The following is an 11527-nucleotide window of genomic DNA, read 5'->3' as shown; positions in this document are numbered from 1 at the left end:
GCAGTCTGTGGTCATTCCTTGGAAAGCATCGCACGGGAGCTTACTGCTGCTGTAACTTCCCCCGGAATTCTCACACTGAATTAATCCTCTTGCCTGAGGTGTCATTTCAAACCATATGATCGAAATGACAAAGCAAGGAAATCCAACACTTCTAGCCTGACCTAGTTAGCACCTTGCTCCTCATCCCGTCACCCAGCCCCATTCCCATATCCCTGCATTTCTCTGCTCCCTGAGCTGCCTATTCAACCTGTATTTGGCTGAGATACAATCTTGTTTTAATTTGTCAAGAAGCACATTCATTGCTACGAGGGCTTGGTAATGATACACCTTATTGAACTGTTGCAGTCTGTGTGGTGAAGTTGCTTCCACATCCATTCCATAGAACACAGAACATAAAACAGTACAGCAAAGGAATGGGTCCTTCAGCCCACCATGTCTGTGCAGAACACGATGCCAAATTAAACTAAATCTTCTTTGCCTGCACATGATCCATATCTCTCATGTGCCTATCTAAAAGTTTCTTGTTGTTTCTGCTTCCACCACCGACCTGGCAGCCCATTGCAGGCATCTACTACTCTCTGTGTGAAAACCTGCCCTGCACATCTTTTGACTTTTCCACTTCTCATCTTAAATGCATGCCTTCTAGTATTAGACATTTTGACCATGGGAGAAAACACTCTGACCAACCACCTTATCTCTGCCTCTCATCATTTTATAAACGTCTATCAGGTCTCTCCACAGCTTCCGACGCTCCAGAGCAAACAACCCAAGTTTGTCTAACCTCTCCTTATAGCTCATATCCTCTAATCCAGGCAGCATCCTGATAAACCTCAATAACCTCACAGCTCTCTCTCTCTCTCTCTGTCTCTCTCTTTCTCTCTCTGTCTCTGTCTCTGTCTCTGTCTCTCTCAGCTGTGACATTCAATCTTCTCTGTCTATCTGCCCCCTTGTTCTCGGATCCTCAAGAATGTTGCAACACAGGAACATCCCATTAAGCAGAAGAAATATTAACCAATATCCTCTTCTGCTTAACTCACCACACACCTGCTGACATGCCTTTGATCTTATTACATGCAACAATCAAATTTCACATTAAAATCATTTGTAGAAAACTGGTTCATGGTGGGAAAATTCCAATCTGTGACCACCTTAAGCTTGGAGAATTTTCTTTCATTTGACACTTCAGCTGTGGCTCAGAGAACCACTTTCAATTTTGTGTCAGAGGCTTATGGGTTCAAGTTCTGTGTCAGAATTTATCACAAAGAAGAAGCTAATCTGATATTTTAATCAAGTACTATGGGAGTACTCAGTCATAGAGGCATAGAGTTGTACAGCACAGAAAAAGGCTCTTCAGCCCATACGTGTCCATGCTGACCAAGATGTATATTCAAGCTAATCCCATTTCCCAGTACTTGGCACATATCCCTCTAAACTCTTGTCATCCATACACCTGTCCATAGACTTCTTATATGTATCTAGTGTATCAGCCACTTCCTCTGGCAGCTGGTTCCATATATAAAGCAATACAGCAAAGTAACAGACCTTTCGGCCCATTATATCCACAATGACTATCGATAACCCATCTATACAAGTCCCGTTTACCAGCCTTTAATCTGTAACCTACTGTGCCTTGGCAATGCAAGTGCTCATCTAGATGGTCCTTAAACATTGTGAGAGTACTTGTCTCTATCACCCACTTAGGCAGTGTGTTCCAGATTCCAGTCACTCTCTGGATGAAAAAATTCTTCCTCAGACCCTGACCATCAACCGACCTGAAAAAACTTTATTTATACAGCACAGTAACAGGCCCTTCCGGCCCAACGAGTCCGCGCCACCCAATTACACCCATGGTAACCTACTAACCCCCGTATGTCTTTGAAATGTGAGAGGAAACCGGACCACCCGGAGGAAACCCACGCAGACACAGGGAGAACATACAAACTCCTTACAGACAGTGGCGGGAATTGAATCCCGATCGCTGCCGCTGTAATAACGTTCCGCTAACCGCTACGCTACCGTGCCGCCCTCTCACATTTACATCAACCCTACATTCATTACATTTTTATTCTCAACGCATTGCCATCAACACCCCCCAGATTCTACCCCTCACTGAAGCACTAATGACAATTTACAGTGGCCAATTAATCTACCAACCCACATGTCTTTGGGATATGGGAGGAAACCCATGCGGTCACAGGGAGAACATCCACACAGACAACGCCCGAGGTCAGGATTGAACCCGGATCTCAGTCTTCATTGCTCCAGGGGCAACAGTTCCAGCATATCCAGTCTCTACTTGTAACTCAAGCCCTCCAATCCAGGCAACATTCCTGTGAATCTTTTATGCACTCTTTCTATAGCTTAATCACAACATTTCTATTGTGTGGTGACCAGAACTGCACACAATACTCCAAGTGCTGCTTAACCAACAACTCGTACAACTGTGACATGACATCTTAATTTCTATGTTCAATGCCTCAGCCGATGAAGGCAAGCATACCATACACCTACTTAACCACGCTGCGTTGCCACTTTCAGGGAACTATGCACTTGTACCCCAAGTTCTTGTTGTTCCACAACACTCCCCAGGGCCCTGCCAGTCACTGCGCTTGTCCTGCCCTGGTTTAACTTGCCAAAATGCATCACTTTGCACTCGTCTGAGTTAAATTCCATCAGCCAATCCCTTGTACACTTTCCCAGTTGATCTGAAGACAACCTTCCCAGAAGACTTTAGAGAAGCTTTAGAGAGGGTGCAGTGGAGGTTTACTGGGATGCTGCCTGGATTAGAGGGCATGTGCTATCAGGAGAGGCAGGACAAACTTGGGCTCTTTTCTCTAGAGCGGCGGAGGCTGAGGGGTGATCTGTTGGAAGTGTATAAAATGATGAGGGGCATAGATAGGGTGGACAAGCAATATCTTTTTCCCATTATTGAGTGATCCAATACCAGAGGTCATGCATTTAAGGTAAGAGGGGGTAGGTTCAGAACAGACGTGAGGGGTTCGTTTTTTGCTGAGAGAGTGGTGAATGCCTGGAATGCGTTGCCTGATAGGGTGGTGGAGGCAAATTCATTGGGGGCTTTGGATGGGCACATGAATGAGAGGAAAATAGAGGGATGTGGGCATTCTGTAGGTAGGAGGGATTGGCTATGTTGGCACAACATTGTGGGCCGAAGGGCCTGTTCTGTGCCGTACTGTTCTATGTTCTATGGTAAGACAACCTTCTTCGCTGCCCACCACAACACTGATTTTGGAGTCATATGCAAATTTACTAATCATGCCACCTACAGTCTCTTCTGAATCATTAATATTTATTACGAACAATAGAGGACACAGAATGCCACTGGTTTCTGTTCCTCCATCCAATGTTACTGACCTTACCTTATTCTCCACATTATCCTCCACTCATGTGTTGTGGAACAGAATCTTGCTCCTAATGGAACACCAGCTTGTTATTAGTAAGCCTCTCTCTCTCTCAGTGGCATTAGCATCAGGGGTTGGGGTGAAGTTTGGCTGGGTATGCTGCATCCAATTACAGGAAGACAAACTAAAATTAACAGCAACAAGCTGAGCCCATTGTTTTTTGAGCCACACCCCTCCATGTCGTAGCAACGCACTGCCAGGCTCATCCAGAATTGTCGGACAGGAAATACTAAGAAAATACGGAGAGTCATAGAGTTATACAGCACAGAAACAGGCCATTCGGCCCAATTCGTCCATGCTGACCAATTTGCCTAACTGAAATTGTGCCCATAACCCTCTAAATCTTTCCTATCCATGTACCTGTCCAAATTGTACCAACCTCTACCAGTTCCTCTGGCAGCTCATTCCATATACCCACCAGCCTTAAGTCCCTTTTAAATCTTTCCCCTCTCACTTTAAACCTATGCCATCTAGCTTTGGACTCCCCTATTCTGGGGAAAGGATTGTAGCTATTCACCTTATCTATGCCCCTTATGATTTTATAAACTCTACAAACCTTCTGGCATCTCTTTGGACCCAGACTTCACTCCAAAGTCCCCAGAACACTAGGAGTTTTCAGGAATCACCAGAGATATCAGTCAAATCCATGTAGTTCTCAGGTATGTAGGAGAAGAAGATTGGGAATATTATGGAGCAGGCTACAGGTGTTAAATCAGTTGCAGATTAAAAGAATTCCGACTTCCAGGGCTTAAAGGGTAAGAACATAGAACAGTACAGCACCAGAACAGGCCCTTTGGCCCATAATGTCTGTGCCGAACATGATGTCAAATTAAACTAATCCTTTCTGCCTGCACATGGTCCATATCCCTCCATTCCCTACATGTTCATGTGTCTGTCTTAAAGCCTCTTGAATGCCACAATCGTACCTGCTTCCACCACCACCCCTGGCAGCGTGTTCCAAGCATCCATCACCTTCTGTGTAAAAAAACTCACCCTGCACATCCCCTTTGAAGTTTCCCCCCTCACCTTAAACCTATACCCTCTAGTGTTCGACACTTCTACACTGTCTTTGCCTCTCATAATTTTATCAGGTCTCTCCTCAGTCTCCAACACTTCAGAGAAAACAACCCAAGTTTGTCCAACCTCTCCTTATAGTTAATACCTTGGCATCACCCCGGTGAACCTCTTCTGCACCATCTCTTGTAATGGTGCAAACAGAACTGAACGCAATGCTGCAAGTGCGGCCTAACTAAAGTTTTATTCAAGTGCAACATGACTGCTTGAGCCATGCACCTCTTTACCACCCGGGTTCGATTCCGGCCGCTGTCTGTAAGGAGTTTTTACGTTCTCCCTGCGTCTGCGTGGGTTTCCTCCGGGTTCTCCGGTTTCCTCCCACATTCCAAAGACGTACGGGTTAGGAAGTTGTGGGCATGCTATGTTGGCGCCGGAAGCGTGGCGACACTTGCGATACTTTCCCGCAGAACACTCTGCACAAAAAATGCATTTCACTGTGTGTTTCAATGTACATGTGACTAATAAAGATCTTAAAAAATCTTATCTACTTGTGTGGCCACTTTCAGGGAGGTTTGGACTTGGACCCCACGATTCCTCTATACATCAATGCTGTTAAGACAACGACTCTCACAATATTATGAAGTATCCAGATGATCACCAAGGTATGGCAGGATACCAGCCAAGTGGTGGCAAGTGGGATTAGCGTAGATGGTCGGCATGGACATGCTGGGCTGAAGGGCCTTTTCCCACGCTGTATGACTCGATGAATCCACCACCTCCTTCCCTCCTATACCAGCCAGATTGAGAAAGGAAGTCTTTTTTTTGCACTATTTATTTATTTTGTAATTTATAGTAATTTTATGTCTTTGCACTGTACTGCTGCTGCAAAACAACAAATTTCACGTCATCTAAGTCAGTGATAATAAACTTGATTCTGATTTAAAACAGACGTAAAGCAACCTTTCTTCCTCTCTGCAAACATATTCCATTCTATATCATTTTGAAAACTCTTTGATACCAGTTTTATCCTTGATTTTCCACTCTCTCCTTTATGAACTAGAAGACCTTTATTTCATTAGCTTATCAGATGTGGAAGTTATTAACGAGGCCAATCCTCACTGCCTCATGAACTGGATTGTCTGCTTGTTTAGACTTGATTCCTTTGTGGGTCGAGAGTCATAGAACAGCCCAGCCAAGAAAGGACAAGAGATTGGAGACACAAGAGACTGCAGATGCTGGAATATGGAGCAACACACAAAACGCTGGAGGAACACAATGGGGCAGGCAGCATCTGTGGAGGAAATTGGACAGTCGACGTTTTGGGTCGAGATCTTCCATCAGGACTGGAAAGAAAGAAGGGAGAGAGCCACGATAAATCTACCGATCACCTGCCAGTTCTTGCTCCACTCCTTCCCTCCACCTTTTTATACTGGCTACCTCCCTCTTTCTTTCCAGTCCAGATGAACCCGAAATGTCAATTGTCCAAGGATAAGAGATTTCCCTCACTGAAGGATATAAGTGAGACATTTGGGTTTTTACAATAACCTCATTAAGATTATTACCGATATTAGCTTTTGAGTTCCAGGGTAACTTAAATAGGGATACAACACAGAGCCTGCACTGATCATCAACCACCCATTTACACTAACCCTATATTAATCCCCTTTTTATTCTCCCCATATTGTCATCAACTTTCCCCGATCCTACCACTCATCTACACACTAGTGAGAAATTTACAGTGGCAACCCTCACATCTTGGGCATGCGGGAGGAAACCGGAGCACCCAGAGGAAACCCATGGGCAAACTCCACACAGGGAGTACCCAAGGTCAGGATTGAACCGGGTCGCTGGTGCTGGGAGGCTGCAACTCTATGAGCTGCATGACTACACCTCTCTTTAATTAGCTGAATTTAATTCTACAGTTGCATGGAGGGATTTGAACTTGTGAATCTCCATCAACAGTCTTGTCTCAAGCTCCGGGAACATACCCAGGTATGAGATCTCTTTTTCCTTTTTCCATTTAATCCTGAGGTTAAATCCACAAATTACTCCAAATCTGAATGTGCACATACAAGTGTAATAATTGAGGAATTTTAGGTTTTTTTTGCTAAAATTTCTTCTTTTTTTCAACCACTCTCAGTTAATATTCCCCAGAAAATGTATTGTTCAATCTTCCCACTCTGGATTTTTCATACATCAAAACTTTAAAAAAATTCCAACGAATTTAGACTTTAACAGAATACCTTCTTTTAAGTATTTCTGCATTCATTAAGATTTAAATCAATAAACCAATAAAATAAATACTAAACAATACTTGTCGGTTCCTTCTTTCATATTAAAGGAAGCAGGTTTGACCAAAAGACATAGGTTTTAAAAGAATGAGGAGTGTTTTTGTTGAGATTCTGAGGGGTTTGATTGCCTGCTACTAAGCAGAGCTCTCCTTCATGGGAGTATCTAGAACCAAGGGACCATGGTTTCAGAACAAGAGATGAAGATGAGGAGGAATTTATTCTCTTTGAAGGCCATAAGCTTTTAGAATTTTCTTACCATAGCTGTGGAGGATGAGACACTGAATTTATTCAGTGCTAAACAGGATGATGCTTAGACCACAGATTTACAGGAAGAGGGGAAATCTTGGGTTGAGGCCAAGGTCAGAATGGTAATCCAGGTTCAAGGGATTTTATGGCCAGCTCAAGTCCTACTTCTGTATGTTTTAAAGCGGGGATTCCAGAGGAGATTGCTGAGTCCAGACCATGTGCAGTTTAAGAAGCAGCTGGCCACAGAGAAAAGGAAACTTTATACAGCGACCCTTCCTTTTGGTGCAGTGCTGACCTTTCTGAGAGAAATATCTCAAGATTTCTCAATTCATCCTGAGACAATGTGCAGGAAGTAATGTAATGAGCAATTCAGATGATGCTTAGATTTCTGTTTGACCAGGTCTGTAGAAGCATGCAAGGGAATTTTTTGTGGGTTGAGGTCGGCTGAAGCTTGAGAAGCTACAGCAACGTTCAAGCAATCAATCTGCATCCATTGCTGATAAGCATACCAGCACCCTGTTGCCCCATTATAGGAAGGATGTAGAGGCTTTGGAAAGGAGCAGAAGAGGTTCACCAGGATGTTGCCTGGTTTAAGAGAGTATTACCTATAATGGAAGGTTGGACAGACCTGGATTGTTTTCTCTGGAGCATCAGAGACTGAAGAGAGACCTGATAGATATATGAAAGGAATAGGTAGAGTAGATACTCAGCTTCTATTTCTCAAGGTGGAAATGTCAAATGCTAGACAGCACAGTTTCAGGCGCCACGGTAGTGTAGCAGTTAGCATAATGGTTAGCGTAACGTTATAACAGCACCTGTAGTGAGGTCTATACATGGGTCTCTATTGCCATACAGATCATAGGTCTATACCCAATGTATAGGGTACAGAGACCTGTATGTTGATTGCCTGTATTGAGTTTGTACGTTCTCCCTGCGTCTACGTGGGTTTCCTCTGGATGCTCCAGTTTCCTCCCACATTCCAAAGACGTACAGGTTAGGAAGTTGTGGGCGTGCTATGTTAGCGCCAGAAGAGTGGCGACACTTGCGGGTTGCTCCCGGCACATTCTCAGTAATGCACAAAGACGCATTTCACTGTGTGTTTCGATGTATATGTGACTAATAAATAAATATCTTATATCTTAAGGTGAGAGGAGGAAAACCTACAGGAGATTTATGTGGCAAGTTTTTTACACAGAGTGGTGGATGCCTGGAATGTACGACCAAGGGAGGTGGTGGAAGCAGATACGATAGCAACATTTAAGATGCACTTAGACTCATGAACAGACAGGGAATGGAGGGATATAGACCACATGTAGGAAGATGTACAGTTTAAAGTGGCATCATGTTCGGCACAGACATCATAGGCCAAAGGGCCTGATCCTGTGTTGTACTGTTCTACGTTCTCATGTAGTACAGCAAACATAGTCTCTGTACAGCCATTTCAGCAGAGAGGTAAACTTTCTGAGGTGCTGGTATTTTTTTCTCTGTAGGTTATTCCCCCAATCTTGGCTTGGGATGCACTGAGAAGTCTCTTGGGATTTATCAACTTAACCTACGAAAACTTCAAGACACCAAAAGGATGAGATCATTCAAAGAACTGTAGAAAATTTACTCTGCAGGAGGCGATTGAGCCCATTGTGTATGTGCAAGAAAGCGCTCCCCAGCCCAATCCTACCGGCACAATTCCGAAGCTTGAAGATCATGTCCTTTCCAAGTACACCTCCAAGTGGTTGTGTCAGCCTCCACACTCTCCCAAGCAAGAGGTTCTGGACCCCCATCAGCCTCTGGGTGAGACTTGTTTTCCTCATCTTGCCTCTGATGCTTGCATTGATTGCTACAAATATACTCTCTGCTGAGGGAACACCATTTACTCTATCAAGGCCTTTCATAGTCATAGAGTCATAGAGTCATACAACAAGGAAACAGGGCCTTCGGTCCGTCTGGTCCATGCCGACCAAGGTTCTCATCTAAGATCGTCCCCTTTGCTGACATTTGGCAAATGTCATGACAACAACCTTTCCTTCAATGTCAACAAAACAAAAGAGCTGGTCATTGACTTCAGGAAAGGGGGCAGTGTACATACCCCTGTCTACATCAATGGTGCTGAGGTCGAGAGGGTTGAGAGCTTCAAGTTCCTGGGAGTGAACATCACCAACAGTCTGTCCTGGTCAAATCACGTAGAAGTCACAGCCAAGAAAGCTCACCAGTGCCTCTACTTCCTCAGGAGACTAAAGAGACTCGGTTTGTCCCCTTTGACTCTCACCAACTTTTACAGATGCACCAATGAAAACATCCTCTCTGGATGTATCATGGCTTGGTACGGCAACTGCTCTGCCCAGGACCGCAAGAAACTGCAGAGAGTTGTGGACATAGCCCAGCGCATCATGGACACCAGCCTCCCTTCCTTGGACTCTTTGTCTTTACCTCTCGTTGTCTTGGTGAAGCAGCCAGCATAATCAAATACCCCACCCACCCAGGCCATTCTCTCTTCTCTCCTCTTCCATCGGGTAGAAGATACAGGAGCCTGAAGGCATGTACCACCAGACTTAAGGTCAGCTTCTACCCCAATGTGATAAGACTATTGAATGGTTCCTTTATACAATGAGATGGACTCTGACCTCACGATCTACCTTGTTGTGACCTTGCACCTTATTGCACTGCACTTTCTCTGTAACCGTGACACTTTACTCTGTACTGTTACTGTTTTTACCTGTACTACATCAATGGATTTTGTACTAACTCAATGTAACTGCATTGTGTAATGAATTGACCTGTATGATCGGTTTGTAAGACAAGTTTTTCACTGTACCTCGGTACAAGTGACAATAATAAATCAATACCAGTACCAATGGCCATATCCCTCTGAACCTCTCCTATTCATGTACCTGTCTAAGTACCTTTTAAATGTTGTTAATGTACCTGCCTCAACCACTTCCTCTGGCAGCTCATTCCGTATACTGACCGCCCTCTGGGTGAAAAAGTTGACCCTCAGGTTCCTATTAAATCTCTCCCTTCTCACCTTAAACCTATGCCCTCTAGTTCTTGGAGACACAAGCGATTGCAGAAGCTGGAAATCTGGAGCCACACATAAAGGAGCGGAAGGAACTCAATGGGTGCTCATAGATGCTGCCTGACCTGCTGATTTCCTCCAGCTCCTTTGTGTGTTCCTCTAGTTCTTGATTCTCCAACCTTGGGGAAAAGGGTGTGCGCAATGACTCTATCTATGCTCCTCATGATTTTATACACCTTATAAAATCACCCCTCATTCTCCTACGCTCCAATGAAAAATATCCCAACCTGTCTAACCTCTCTCCATAACTCGGTCCCTCAAGTCCCGGCAACCGCCTTGTAAATCTCTGCACTCTTTCCATTTTAATGCCACCTTTGGAATTTTCAACATTTTTCAGAATTTTATACACTTCGATTAAGTAGGGCAGGCACAGTAGTGTAGCGGTTAACACAACATTACTACAGCGCCAGCTGTAACCCTATTACGGACACTGTCTGTAAGGTGTTTGTACGTTCTTCCCATGTCTGCGTGGGTTTCCTCCCACATTCCAAAGACGTACGGGTTAGGAAGTTGTGGGCATGTTATGTTGGTGCCGGAAGTGTGGCGACACTTGCGGGCTGCCCTCAGAACACTCTACGCAAAAGATGCATTTCACTGTGTGTTTCGATGTATATGTGACTAATGAAGAAATCTTCTCTTGTCTTATCTAGGTCTTACCTCAGCCTTCTTTTCCAACGAAAACAATTTTAGACTACCCATTCCTTACTCAGTTTGAGTTCATTTTCTCCATGATCTGTTGCCTCTTTAACGTTGTCTATGGAACGGTAGAAAGGCCTGCAACGTTACAAGCTGATCTGTGTGAAGACACCTCCCCCACCAGAAGATCAAATACTCAGGAGCTGTGCCCAGTACAAGGTAATGATACAGCTCTTGAGTGGAGACTCAAGGGACTGCAATTGTTGGAATCTGGAGCAAAAAACGAACTGCTGGAGGAACTCAGCGGGTCAGGCAGCATCTGAGGAGGGAAATGGATTCAACATTTCAGGTAGAGACCCTTCATCTGCACTGAAAGAGTAGAGGGGAGATAGCTAGTATAAAGAGCTGGAGGGAAGGGGTTGGTCAAGACCTGCCAAGCGATGTGGATCCAGGTGAGGAGGGGTGATTGGCAGATAGAGGAAGGATAAATGGGTATAGCGACAGAAGCTGGGAGGTGATGGGTGGAGGCAACAAAGGTAAGATAAGATTTCTTTATTAGTCACATGTACATCAAAACACACAGTGAAATGCACCTTTTGCGTAGAGTGTTCTGGGGGCAGCCCGCAAGTGTCGCTGTGTTTCCGGCGTCAACATAGCATGCCCACAACTTCCTAAACCGTACATCTATGGAATGTGGGAGGAAACCGGAGCACCCGGAGGAAACCCACGCAGACACGGGGAGAACGTACAAACTCCTTACAGACAGCAGCTGGAATTGAACCTGGGTCGCTGGCGCTGTAATAGCGTTATGCTCACCGCTGCACTACCGTGCCTGCTGGAAGAGGATGGAA

Source organism: Pristis pectinata, chromosome 2 (genome assembly GCF_009764475.1).
Source record: "Pristis pectinata isolate sPriPec2 chromosome 2, sPriPec2.1.pri, whole genome shotgun sequence".
NCBI classification, from domain to species: domain Eukaryota; kingdom Metazoa; phylum Chordata; class Chondrichthyes; order Rhinopristiformes; family Pristidae; genus Pristis; species Pristis pectinata.
Note: the sequence above shows the minus strand (reverse complement) of the source record.